General features: G+C 38.1%; 1 protein-coding gene across 1 annotated transcript in view; it reads right to left on the bottom strand.

Annotated features, from left to right (window-relative positions):
* Nucleotides 1–14,865, bottom strand: part of LOC113479585 (AF4/FMR2 family member 1-like) — a 320,468-nt gene that overhangs the window by 102,657 nt on the left and 202,946 nt on the right. The window lies entirely within an intron of this gene.

The raw sequence follows: 14,865 nt of genomic DNA, 5'->3' as shown, positions 1-14,865 counted from the left end.
TCCCAGTGCACGTCTCATGCCTCTTTCTATTTGGGAATTATTACTGCTCTAGAGTCTACTTGATTGATGCCATGAAGTTTCTTCTTACTAAGCTTGAGTGGTAGAAACACTTTTTAAAATAAAGGCGGCCACGTACCTTCTTACTCTGCTCGTTTGCACAATCCTCATGCCAAAACCTGCATTTTTCTCTGCATAACTGCAAGTCATCTTTGCTGTGCTGTTACTGCTGCTGTCAGGAGTTCTTAGTCTTTTTTACAGTGACCCGTTTCACGTGTACAGCTAAGCAGGATGGTACCACATCTGCAAGAGCCTGTAGGTTGCAGGAAGCCTTTCCTGGCAGGCCAGCTTTTCCTCTGACCACACGCCGCAGGGGTAGTTTTTCTCCTCCCATTTGCTACACACACAGCAACACTTCCAACTTCCCTTATCACTCATTATTATTTTATCCAATAAAGTTTGCTCTGTTTTAAAGACCAGTTGCTTAATTTTCACCGTCACCCCTCCTTGGGTTGATTTAGGAGGTGCAGTGCAGTGACGTCAATAAGGGAACACTTGCCGAGCTGTAGTACTCCACCAGTGTGCCCTCTTCCACAAAAAATCCACGTGTGGCTTATCCTCTACCTTGTAGCTGACCCAGCTTTCTCCTTGTATGTATTGCTTCTGCAATGTTTGCCCTAGTTTGTAGGGGTCACACACAGTGAGGTGGAAATTTCTTCGTGCTGTCTGGCTTTTGTTAGTTTTTATATCAACTGACTTTAACTGGGCCAGCTCTCGTGCTACTACAAAGCACAAAGTCAACCATGATAAAAATTATTGTTAACGCTTTTCCATCTCTAAATTTATTAGCATTGCATTTAAATTACAGTGCATTGAAATAAGTTACCCCAGTGAAGTGTGGTATCCTTCTGACTTCTGCCAATTTTCCTGCATGTTTTCTCCCTGTGCAAACATCGGTGAGCCCAGCTCCTGCCAAAGGCAGCGAGTGCCTTAGTTACGCTAGGACTAGCTGCTGTCACACACATAGCTGAGTTCCTTCTGCCTTCTCTTCCCTGTACTTAAGTACTTTTAATCTTTTCCTCAACCATTAGTTTCAAGAAACTTTCTCAACCTTATTTCTTTTACACCACACCTTCCAGGACGGTTGCAGTTTTACATCAGTTTCAAAAATTATTCAAGGCAGAGCAACAGAACTGGAGAAGCAGAATGAGTGCATGCTCCCCTTTTCTGTCAGAAATACTTGGTTTGGAAGCAGTAGTGTTTCCTGGGGCAGTGACATGAGGCAGAGCAGCAAGGGTGAAGGAGAACAGGAAAAACCCCTCCATTGTTCTCCAGCCTCCCTTTGCAAGCCTTGCAACGAGTATCATGGAACACTACAATGGTAATCTGTAGCTGGGCTCTGAAGTATTTCACTGAGTTTTGAAACAACCAGTCCTGTGGAATAACATTTTAATCAAACACTATTAATTCACAACTGAACTGCCCAAGAGGAAACAGGCCACTGTAGAACAGGGTCCCAAATCTAACTGTGGGTTAAGTTAACCCCTTTTTCATTCAGCTTTGTCACAACTACACAAGCATCCAGCAAATGAACGGAAAAGTAGAAGATGAAATAGTGTAATACAGATAAAACTACAGGTTCACAGACATAACAGCACACACTAAGTTAAATTTTCAATTTCCAGTTTAGCTAGAAGGGATCTTGTACAGAAAGGTGTTGACATAGAACTGAATTTTAGGGAAAAACACATGTGGCTACAAATGTGCAAACAGAGCAACACACACAAAATTCTCAACATCCTGAAAAACTGAGAAAAGTAAAGAACTTGCTCGACCATTAGTATTTCTGTATTTAGTTATTTGAATGTACTCAGTTTTCAGAAAACAGGTTATGACCCTTTTAAGTTTTAAAATCTATATACCTGACACTTGCATTACAAAATAGTTCACTATTAATTTATACTTTACTAAAATAAGTTTCTGAACATAAAATTTTTTTTTCTTCTTAGATTATCAGGAAATGGTCACCGTAAAACTATACTAACAGACAGATTCTCTACATTTACACTGCTATGGCTGAACTGTAAGTCTGACCTCTATGCATGTAACTAACAATTAGAACCAAATATGAACCAAACCATAGTTTTATAGTACTCAGGCCTTTTATTGGTTCTTGTCAGATTTTCATTTTAGAATATATCAAAATGGACAGACATTCAAATTAACAAAATGAATATACAAATAGAGTAATTTTGGTTTTGTTCGGCAGCGGGATTATGAGACCCAGTCTTAACATAACCTCGGGATGCACTGGCCTGGCAAATATTCCTCAGTGTTCAAGCAAAATATTTGTTCCACGTCAGCTGTATTTACCATCTATGGACACATCAGCAAGCACAGTATGACTATATGATTTTGCTGTGGATGAATAGATGTAATAACCCTAAGATTTCTGCATTGCTCCTCTTCAAGCCCAGAATCTGGGACATGTACATTCTATCTTTGTGGTACTTCTTTGCTCAGATTATGCCTTTTGACATTCAGTGACATGATTCGTAGAGCAGAAATATTATTTGTGGTACAAATTAAAATCCAAGACTTTTACAAGATAGTACAAAGTTAAAAGAGATTGGCTAAATGAAAACTGGGTTTCTCAAAATGGCTGTTACAGCTGTACTTAGCGACTGAATAAAATTTCAAAGTGGAGATAATTCCACTCAGCACAGAAGCTGGAAGTATCTACATGAACTAATCAAACTAATTTTTACTTTGCTCTTATTTTGTTTCATTTACTTTTCCAGATCCCTTTCAGAATAGTTTTGTTTCTTTGGCTCTTAAGATATATTGGCTGCAAGGGAGGATGCAGATTGAGTCTCTGGAAACGTTTTGTTAAATGTAATTCTGGATATGCATTAGAGGTAAATAATCACCTTTGCTGTTTATTTCCCCTAAGGGACATACTCTGCATTAAAATGAACCATATCATCCCATGCAAATTTGCACTGAGATATCAGGTATCAAGTATAGTGTGATAAAACCTCTGTATACTAATTTCCATATATTGGTATCAATATACAAATATATATTGAATAGATTTCCATATATTGATATATGTATAATTTACGTACATGGAATTGTTGTCCTGTCTCCCACTCCATAATTTCATGGAAAAGCTTTGGTTTAAGGCTTAAATGTTAGGCTTAATCATTTAGAACAGCCTCATTGGGTCCTGAAGTTGTTGCTTATTTGCTTTTTCTTCGAAGTGTCTTTTCTGTTTGAGACTTGGAAGAATAGTCATTGTATGACCTTGTTCTGTGAGATGTGACCCTACCCAGCTTTCTCTCTGCTTTGTTTTTAGGATTTAGCCAATCTCTATTTATATTTGCTTTCTTTACACCATTATATTTTGTAAATAATATATATGATTTCTTAATAAAGAGATCCCAAATATTTCTGGAAAGATTAAAAAAAAACCTGAGACTAAGCAGTATTTTCTACAAGTCTTTCTTGGGACAATATTTATAGTGTGATTTTAGCAATCAAACCATAAACAGGATCCTGTCAGAAGAATTTATCCTCAAGAAATATCATGTAAGCATTAAATCCTAACCTACCCTTTTGCTCAGATTTTACATAAGCATTTAGAGTCAACGGCAGTGTATTTCATGAAAGCTATTTAAACATGGAAGAAGTCACCAGAATTCATATTGACACGCTCCATACTATTCCATTTCGCATGCATATGTGTTATTAGTTATTCACAGCACAACTTCTCACAGAAGGGTGGTGGGGGAGGGTTAAATTCAGAAGTTGACTGCCAGCTCTGTTTTTTCTTTTATACTCAGGATCGTCAAGGCCAGGGAGTACAATCATCTTTTCCATTCATCCGCCTCACTATTCCATATTCAGAGTGTTTGATAGCAGGTCGGGTGTACCATGGCCCTCCTCATCATGCTTTACTTCAGAGAGATTGATGAGCTGTCAGCAACCAGGGATTCTGGTCAGTCACAGGCACTGACTAAACAGGATTTAAGCCTTTCACTTTACACTATATTGACTGTGTTTGTAAAGAAAAAAAGTATTAAGTGTTCATTAGAGCCTGTTTGGTTATTCAAAATAACTGTTACTTAAATGAGCTGTAGTAATTATTACTTAAATGAGCTGTAGCTCCCTCTTACAGTAAGGTCTGTGATGTTACACTGCTGTGTAAAATGCCTATCCCCAAGACAAGAGCTTCCCATACAGTTTTTGAGGAGTCGCTGCTTTTATTAAAATGGGACAGTACTCTGGATTTAAATGACAACACACTTTTTGTTCATTTAATTCAGATACTCCAGCTCTAGTATGAAACAGTTTGCAGAAAGTGATTTACTGAAATCTCCTGGTACTCGCTCACTGATTCCTGGGGTAGGAAAGGTCCGGTGAATCGTGCTCTGCAGTCAGAATGCCCTGCCTCCATCTTCAAGGTTTAGTAGGACTCCAGTTAGAATTGATGGCCAAAGCACCAAGGTGAGTTGCAGCTAGTGGGAACAGATACATACAGGTATATTTTTTTTATTGTATTGATAGTTCAGTTTCTGAGTCAAGAGCCTATTTTAATGTCACCATTTCAAATATATGGGGAGCGTATCATCTCCATTCATATCTGAACTTGGTAATAACTGAACTGTCATCTCTCTAACGGAATGAACCAACATGCTGAAACTGTTCAGGAACTTTAGATCCAATCCTGACCTTAAGACTTTGTCCCTTCTCTATTTGTAGCAGTGCCAGGGCTATTATGGTTTATCAATAGTACTTGTGTTACTGCTCTTTGTCTTAATCATCAGTCTTACAGCATTCTGTACCCTTTTATTAAATCTTACCTTAGTCATTTTTGATGCCCAGTATTGTTTCAGGTTTTTCGCACGTTAAAAACGTGAGACATGCAACAATACTGTTCTTTTTTTCCTGAGTATTATGACTGAATACTCAGCTGCTATGGCACTGAAAAATACACACGACAGTCCTTCCAATATGACAAGGCGGTTCCTTTATGACAAACAAACATCTCATAGCTTGAGGATAAGCAACAATAATATGTTATTTGCAAGATGGTAACCTACTTCAATAGAATTATAATAATCACTATTTTGTTAAAAATTTCTGAGGCTAGATTAGTTTTAATGCAAATTTAGGAGAATACTTCTAAAAATCTGTATGAGATTCATATAGACAGCTGTAAACAAACTGTCACAGCAGACAAGTATCACACATAAAGAGATGAGACCTGTTACAGGATTCTTTTTGAAGATTTATCCTCTGCTTTACGTTTGCAAGTTTTTAAAAGCCTTCCAGCGTGTCGACTGCTGCTATATTTCTCACAAAAAGAGAAAATTTGCATTTAAGATTTGAAATTTTGGACATTTTATATTTGTATTCTCTTCAAAATCCCAACATTTTTATTAAAAACTTTGAAAAAATCTTCACTTTGCCATTACAGTATTCCTCTGGAATACTGCATAATATTTCAGTATATTAAAACATGATGTTACTAATTCAAGAATTGGGCCAGTTATTATTAAAAGAATTAAACTGAAGCGGATATTCAAGTTTATATTTTACAGCTTGCATTCATGAATACTTGTGGATACAATGAAAGCTTGACTGTTCAGCTCAGAGCTGCTAAGACTGTAACATAACACTGTATTTTAACTTACTAAAGAACTCGCTGGAACTTCTTCACATCATGAATGTAAGAAGCCCTTTGTTAAGTTTTAGGAAGCTGAATCACAGTGTTCATCCTATCAACTATGTCTAATATCATCAGATATGATACCTGAGAGAAATACCTGCTGTGTTAAATAAAAACACTTAATTTCTTACCTGTGCACTTCCTTGGTAGCTGCAATAATCACAGACAGCTGAGGCACACAGAGAAGGGAACATGGCTTTATGATTTCCTTACTCCTGCCTCATTTAAGCTTCTGTCTCACGGAATTACCCCAGTATGAATTTCTCCTTCGATTCCTTCCTTTGTGCAGAAGGCTACAGTGACATGAATCAAGAAAGACAACAGAGCTTTCAGGAGTACAACATTCCATCATGACTATTTTCTTAAGAATGAAATTAGTTAGAATTTGTGGTTCGAGGCTGAAGCATGCATCTCTGAGAATGCACCATCATTCTAAGTGGTAAAATTCTGATTGCAAAATAAAAATCTGTTCATCTCTCTCAGCTGTGTTTTGTATTTACAGATTTGATTGATCTTTGATTTTAATTCAGATTTTATCTTTCCAGAACATTCAGAACTGGGATGCTACTTATAAGAAAATGAAAGGATCTAAGCTTGAGGGCAGCTCACAGTATGTTCTAAACTTAACACTTTAATATATATGAATTTAGGATTCTTGCTGACCTAATCACTAATTATTGTATTGCTTTGATAGTAAGATGCAGTGCTGCTGAGGAAAATGCAGCCTTGAGTACAAAAAAAATGGCAGAAAGTGTTCTGTACCTTTAGTTTACCAACACATTTTTCCATTTTAAGCAGGAGAGAGTGAGGAGATAACAGTGATGTGGTTGTTGCAAAGAAATCAGCAGTAGTACTCCAAGTCCTTGTACTACACAGAAACGGAAGTGGAATTCAGGAAGCTGTCTTTGGAGGGAATAAAAAAAAAAAAAAAATAAAAAAATCCATCAGCCCAGATTTTAAAATGTAGAACTCTACAGCCTAGGTAGCTGTAAGCTGGTCCTTAACATTTTAACATATAAAGAGTTACATATGTGATCACACACACTGTGTTCCAATCAGAAAATAAAATAAATTGCAGTATACAACAGTGGCTTCTGAGAAAGGAAATAATCAAATTAAACTACTCACATTTTGAACAGACTTTTGACACAGTACTGCACAGAATATTTACCAAGAAACTCCTAAACTTCTCTTGCTTTATGCTACTCATTTTAGCAGTTGACCATCTATAAGAATGTATTTACATGATACAACAAATATTTCTTCCTGCACTGTCCAACACTTAACTCTGTATTTCACTTTGCAGAGAAGTTAACATACTGCCTGTATGATTTCATTGCCATTAAAGGGGCTCATGTGACCAGAGCAGTATTCCCAGGGTTGTTGCCCAGGAAGAATTTCTATTCATCTTAATGAAAGGACAGACTCTGCTACTCCTAAACACATCACTTTTTAGCTTCTTTGCACTCAGTGATTTCAATGAGAATGCCCACAGACTAATGAACTGGCAGCAGCACAATCTAGCTGTCAAACTGTTAGCTGAGCTCTGCAACTAATTAGATTTATAACATTCTATACCTCAGTTGCATGAGCAGAAATTACAGGAGTAGTCATGTCAGACTTCACTGCCACGCTGTAGGCTTTAAATTAAGATTCTGTTTTTCTCTTCATTCAGCATTCTGCTTTCCATAGATACCTGTTTCAGAAGAAGACAGGACTAATAAACTGCTTGAAGTTGATCACTCATGGCAGATTATTTTCTTGTACTTTGGAAAAATTCAAATTGGCAGTGGGCACTAAGGCCAACCTGTCCTCATTCAAGATTTGAGTTAGAACAGGAGGCCCACTATGGCAGAGATGAGAACTTTGCTTGCTTTCTTCATTCCAACAGAGGGGTACACAAATCAAGATGAGAGAAAGGGAGAAATGAAATAATAAATAAAATCTTGGTTCTCCCCTTTAGTTTGGCCACTGACTAGTACAATTAGATCACTCGCACGAGCCAGGAGATACATCAATCCGTATAGGTGCTACGACATGTGCCTTTATCAACAAGGAAAGCTGAGGAGGGGGAAGGGGGGGGTCCACCACGGTGATTAACAGGAAAAGAGAAATGGGTCCAGAATCCCCAAGGTTAAAAGGCTTTGAGTATGTCTGTGTGTCTGTATCTTGATACTATGGAGATCCTTAATAATTGCTTTGTAAAAGCTTGACCTTGTGACAAGAATTAGACTCCCAAGGATCTCCTAATACCCCAAGGTTAATGGTCCTGACTTGTTTCTCACAATCTTTTCTATCTCCTCACCCTCATTAGGGATGGATTTTACAAGCATTCTTTCAGAGGTACACAGCTCATTAAGCCTTTTCTCATTAATCTGCTCCAAATTGGTCTTGATGTGATCCCTGCTTTCCACTGCAATTGGCTTAGGAGCTGAATTATCCCTGACATTTGCTCCTTTCGGCAGGATCTTAGCCACAGGGTACCATGGATCAAGTGGTTTATAGTGTTAAGACTCATGCATTGCTCAGGCTTAAAAATGACAGAACTGCCTGATACCATTGTTTTCCTAAGATTTTTGTCATTTGAACTTAGTCTTAAAAAACTGTGATGTACAGAATTTAATCATTCTGATTATATCACTAACTCGATTGAAAGTGTGTTTTTGTGTATGAAAATTCCTGTTTCAGTTTGCTTAAGTGATTTAATCTGGCCTCTAGGAAACTTCAAAAGACTTATGTTTAGGTTTTATGTGAAGTTATTCAGTGTGGTTGAAGATTTTTCTTTTAAATCCTCCATCCAAACTCCTTTAAAGTAATTAAAAATAAATCACAAGCTGAAGGTTTGTTACTTTCTAAAGAGGTACTATAATTCATTTGAATTGATTAGCTTGAAGGAAGATTTATGATAACAATAATCATACAAGCTACTGCTTTCAAATTTTATTGCTTTCCGTACAGAAGGTAAGGTTTTTATATTTTCACTGTCAGTAACTGAAAGTAATTCCTTGTTCCTTGTAATGAATATTTACTGTAATTAACAGCATAGTGGTGCTTATTAGCAGGGGATTGATGTTTTTAGTAACCTTGTCTCTCCTCAGCAAACTAGGGATCTAGCGAGAAGTGATTTTCCCCCAAATACCTGCATATGTCATGTGAGGGACTCCTTTCCAACTTGAACAACCTGAACAACTAATTTGTGGCTTTTATTTGTTCTTTCTTTAGAATCAGTGCTTTATTCTTCCTTACCACCAGTGAACGTATGCTTATCCAAAAAATAAATCACTAAAGAGGTTTACAGTTCAGGAGGTTGTTCCAGCACAGAGGAAGGAATAAAAAAAAAAAATAAATCTATCATAAAAGCCACAAATAATTTATGTCAGGTAGACAATTGACATTAACAGTCAATAAAGATATCTGCTAGAGAATAAAGAAATAAAACAATTAAGAGAGCAGCATAATAAAAAAATGAAATAATGTACGTCTATCTCTTTTCATCACAGAAATTAAATAGTTACAGATTAAGAGCTCAAAACGACACCGTTTCTTTACCTGTGGGAACAGACGGATAAATTTAAAGGCAGCAAGTAGCCTCCACTAGATAATAGCAGGCAAGTATTTTGAAGTACAGAATATATGGACTACTACCAAAAGCAAGAAGACAAGAGGAAGAGTCATAATGGAGATGCACAGATAGCTAAACCAGAAGTTACACCGTTTCTGGAAATGACAGATCAGTGAAACTTTTTGTTCAACTGAATGAATGTACTGTGCTCTAGAATCTAAAGCATTAATAAGTCCAAACCACCCTTGTAGAGGAAAAGCACCTCTGTCCAGCTCTTCAGAGTTCCTTAACAATGGGTTCCCTCTGACCCAGAATTTTCTGTGATTCTCTGATTCTGTATCAACAAATTCTTGACTTCAAAATGTGGTTGAAATGACTTATTTTCAAGGCATTCCACACAAGGCTACAAGGAAATTAAAAACTGTAAAAAGGCAATGTAGTGCCTCAACAGATGGCTAAAGAGGACTGAAAACACATTCACAGTTTCAAAAATGCAAAAACAACAACAACATAATTTGAGGCATGGAAAGGCTATGAGGTATACTGATAGACTGATCAGACTGGGATGATTTAGTCCTAATGTATTTATGAAGCAGTATTGGAAATATAAATTAATTTTTATGCTTACCTGGTAAGATCAGTCTCACCAGTTCTTTTAACAAGTTTTAAATCTAGTCACTGCAATTTTAAAAACTTTTTAGGATTTGAATTATTCTGTTTCTCTGAGAATCATCGTCTTCGTGTATCTAACATATTTACTTTGCCTCTAAAATACAATCCTAACATAGGATTATTTTTGTGTTCTAGCCGTAATATATATGTAGGTATTACAGAATCGCTGCTTATTTCTTCTCTAAGATACTGGCTGATTTAATACCCAACAGGACTTTGCCAAACATCATCTTCACACAGATAAATGATTTCACAACAGACAACTATTCTGCAAAAGTAAAATGCATCAATATAATCCTTACCTATCCAGCAGACAGTTCTGGGCAACCACACACTATTGTAATTACTGTTCCTTACACAGAAGCAAGTCCTCCTTCCTTTTTAATTTTGTCTCTCCACAAGCTTCAACTAGAAGTAATTTTTTGAGTGTAAACAACAACAAAAACATGCAACACTGCCAGCCAAACCAGAAAGCTCTGGCCTGGTGAAAGACCAACTGATGTTTTCATTTTAAAGGTTTCAAGCCACAGTTGCAGCCTCCTTCACAAAGTTGCCTCGTGCAGAAGAAAACATTCAGTGCTCAGGCCTAGTTACTGCCTCTTCAGTCTCTGGTTTTTTATACTTCAGTCTTTGAGGAAAGCACTTCACAACCCTACCACCAAGGCTGTGAAATTTCTGAAGTGCTGCCACAGCATTGAAAACCATGCTTATCCAAAAAGGTATTATACGGAATTGAAATAATCACAAAAAGAGGATAAAAAGTCAAGGGACGTACTGATTAACCCTCAAGCTCAAACTCAAGGACAGGTCAAAACGTGTTCACAGACCCAGACATTTTCTATCAGTTCTTGCCTCCTGCTTCTATGCTCCTACTGCAGAAACCCAAAAACGTAGACTGTTAAAATAAATAAATCGTGCTTCTCCAGTCCCATGTATCTCCTTCATATTTTGAGAGAAATAATCTTTACCTCCAAAGGGTTTTGAATCATGCTGTCTATACAGATTATTTCATTCTCAAGAAAGCTGCCTTGCCAATATTCTAGGCACTCTTCTTATTCAGAGAACACAACACTGCAATTATTCCCTCCCAGTATTATGAAATAGCCCCCTGCCGCCTCTAAGGCATTGATTACATTTCCATTGACCTAGTGGGCACAGAGTCAAGTGCTTATGATGTAATACCCTGCTCTGTATGACTGCAGACTGGCACCTCAGGTAACGTGATGAGATTGTTTCTGGACACGAGCTGGCAGCAGTCCAAGGTGAGTCAAGCCTCTTTAACAATCCCTGTTACGGATCTGTAGTTACATACTTTGTTTGCAGATTTTCTCTGGGATGCTGATAAATGTTACAAGTATTCATATTTTGTCTTTCTTGGATGAAAGATTTCAGTATTCCTCTCTACACCCTAATAGTACTAGGTTTTCTGCACATTTTATGGAATAATCTTCCTAAATAGATCATCATTTAATTTGGGAACAAAAAAAAAAAAAAAGGAGGGCAATGATTTTCTTATATTAACTGGTAAATGCTATTTTTATAACCATCAGTTTGCTGTCTCTTGAACATTCAGTAAAGCGCAGTCACTCACTTTGTGTTTAGCTGTGTATTTTTACACAAAAGGTATAAGCACAGGATGAGAGTACAGTCTGATAACGTAAATAGCAGCAATACCAACAAAGACGACTAGAGTTGCTCCCCTGGATCTTCCATGTGACACAGTTCTATTTTCTAAATAATCTGTGTCTGTGATTATAGTTCCTACAGACATAAACGACTTTTTTCAATCTAAATACTTCCTTTTTTTTTTTTTTTTTTTTAACGAGTTCTCCTTCTGTCAGACAGAGCTTACATTCATCTCACTGCTACCTATAAAAAAAAAGTCTTCTGAACGTAACATAAATGCTTTTCTTCTCTGAGTCTGAGTCTCCCTCCTATTGCTTTCTGGACAATGAATTAACAGCCAGTTAGACAGTTAAAAACCTTAAGCCAGGAAACCCAACTGGCCTTTATTACACAGCTCTAACATCATAAGAGCATTGGAAGAAACAGAAATTTCTTACCAGGAGAAATGCACATCTCGCGCAAGGATTCCTTCCCTGCTTTCTGGGTGTTGCAATGGCAAAGCAATTAGATTTCCAAAATGGAAGTTGAAGATGCCTGCAAGGGGACTTGCTGCCTGTTTAGAAATAAAGGGGGAGAAGTGTCACAAATTTTAAGCAAATTATCTGTGCTCAAGTTTCTAAAGCCACACCTCAGTAAATCCACCTCAGTCCTTGATAAGCATTACTACGATGAAATGGGTCCTATTGGGAAAGGGATTCCTGCTAAAAGAATTCTCCTTCTCTTGACATTTACCTGGCTTAGGAGTAGTAATTGGCCAAGCAGGGCTAGCCTCTTTACAGCATTTAAAACTCAGTAGCTGGTAACAGTTTGAAAACCAGAACAGCTGCATGCCATTTCTGTACAATAAATATGAATACCTCCTCCAAGAGCTTTTCAGATCTGGGGCTGTCTCCTCCTGCATCCGGAGATGGTTGGGAGGGAGCGAAGAGGCTGGGAGGCTGCCTGGGAAGCCCTGGCCATGGCGCTCGCTGAAGTCAGCTGTTGCTCTGGGTCTGCATCAGTGGCCCCCGGCAGCTCGCACTAAATGCCGAGCGTCTCCAGCACTCTGCCTTCCTGCAGCTTAAGGTTTCTCAGGACCGCATCTCTCAGCGTACAGCCGTCCGTAACTGGCGAGTTGGGGAACTCAGGCTAACAGCATCCATCTCAGCTGCAAGAAACGTTTATAGCAGTACCAAAGTGTGCTTACCTCAGCTATTAGAATGAACTGGGAATTGCAAGTTTAGCCTGAAAGGAGTGTTTTGGGTTTTTTATTTTGTTTCTCAGTTTTCATCATACCGCTCTCCATGCAGCAGTGAAAAGCAGCAGCCTATGCAGGCACTCACAAGCATTTCTGCCTTAAATACCTTAAATGTGACTTACCTCAACACAAAGCTCAACTCTTCTCAGAATTATTTTTTCTCAAAAGTAGAAGTCTCAAAATCTGGACAGCAATTAAATAAGCGCTGGTTTTTAATTAAACTCTGTAGCAGTTTAATATTGATGATTTGTTTTGCATGAATAGTCTTTCGATATGCGTTTAGTCGCTGTGAATATCTGCTTATCTTTTTTCACTCATTTCAAAGCTCTGAAAAAGAATTTACTGGTTTAAACTTTTGTCAAAACGTCACCAGCAAAACAGCAGCTCATGGAAATTGTCACCATCAGTTTTTTGGCAATCTAAGTACTGCATTTACTCCTAATAACTCTGAGAGCCACACAAGCCTAATATACTCCCTGAGTCTCAAAAATCTTGCTCTCTTCCTGGCATCCCACTGCTGGTAGGGCTGCTCCAAAATACCTGAAGGCGTGCTTGGCTGCAGGAAAGCTGCTCTCACACTAAGTCTGTTAAATTCAGGTCTGTTACAAAAGCCACAATTTCGCTGCCCTCAGGCCTGCTTTTTGCTTCCTGGGATGCAGTTTCAGCCTCCCTGACAGAGTAGAGGCAAAACAAGAAGAGCTGTGAGAAATCTCCAGCCCAAGAAATCTTGCTTTTGATCCCACTGCTGTTTTAGCGTTACTGACACTTAAGCACCAGTGTGTTTATAGCAGTCTGGACCTAGCTAGGACCAGTTGAATTTGTGTCTATAATGCACCAGGGTGAGGAAACACACATAAAAGAGAGACAAGCTTTCCGAACGTCAGTCTACTGCCCAAACCATTAAGCTGTTCCTCTGCCTTTCTGTACCTGTTTTGCATGATTAGTGCTTAAAATCTGGAAGGACCATTACGATACAGATTTATTGTGAATCAGAATCTTTTAATGCACTTCTACATTCCTAAAACCAAGTCAGAACCCACGCTGCTATTTTTAAGATTGCACAAAGGGAAAAAAACAGTTTCAAACACCCTTTTTGCATTTCTCCATTATAGAAGACTGGTTTGTTTTGCAAACTATTTATTTTCTGTTGAAATATAATGTTCCATCTTTTCTGGAAGACCCAAAGCATGAACTAAACTGTTACTGAAGTGGGATATATCAGTAATGTTTTATTCCATTTTGTATACTTCAATAAATAATATTCCATCATTTGTTTGCTAGCAATTGAGAACTGATTTTTCTTTCAGCCATCCACAGTGTCTTTCAGTATAAAGAGGGCATCGTCTGACTTACTATTAAAAAACGTTTTAGCAAAACATGAGACAGCTGTGCTGCTCAATTCAGTTTGTGGGCTGAAAGGGAAGAATGGTTTGTTAGCATCAGAATTTCAGCACTTCCATTCAGAAGAGACAGACACAACTTAAGTGTCTCTGAAATGTTAGGTTCTGCTCCCCTCTTCAAAGTGCTGCTTACGGATCTTCTCACCACTAATTAACCGTGTTTCCTAGGGGGCTTGTCACTGCCCTGGGGACCCCAGCAAGGCCAGGCATGCTGTATGGGGAGAGGCCAGGGACACAAACACCACAAACCTTCTCCTGAAGAAAATGCTTGGACTCTGGAGAAGGACCCCTCCACCTCCTATCCTTTTCCTTTTCGCTCACACTGTGCATGCAATATTAGCAGGGAACCAAAAAAGCCCCACTGATGCCTAAACATACAATCCTTGCAGACATTTTATCATAATGTTTTTTTTCCCTTTTTCTCAGATTTTTTTTCTTGTTTAGATTTACTGGAGAAGAGTATTTGAATACACAAGGCATCCAGGCAATGCCTGTGGGATATGGAAGAATTACGTGACCCTTACTTCAAACACATACCTCAAACTGCACTTCCTGAAGAAATTTTCAAAAGTCAGTAATGCTACAGCACACACAGTTTTAAAGAAAAAAGGTTCCCACTTGCACACACTGTGACTTT

This window comes from Athene cunicularia, assembly GCF_003259725.1.
Source record: "Athene cunicularia isolate RWA chromosome 4 unlocalized genomic scaffold, athCun1 chr4_part2, whole genome shotgun sequence".
Classification (NCBI taxonomy): Eukaryota; Metazoa; Chordata; class Aves; order Strigiformes; family Strigidae; genus Athene; species Athene cunicularia.
Note: the sequence above shows the minus strand (reverse complement) of the source record. Positions and strands in the feature narration are given on the sequence as shown.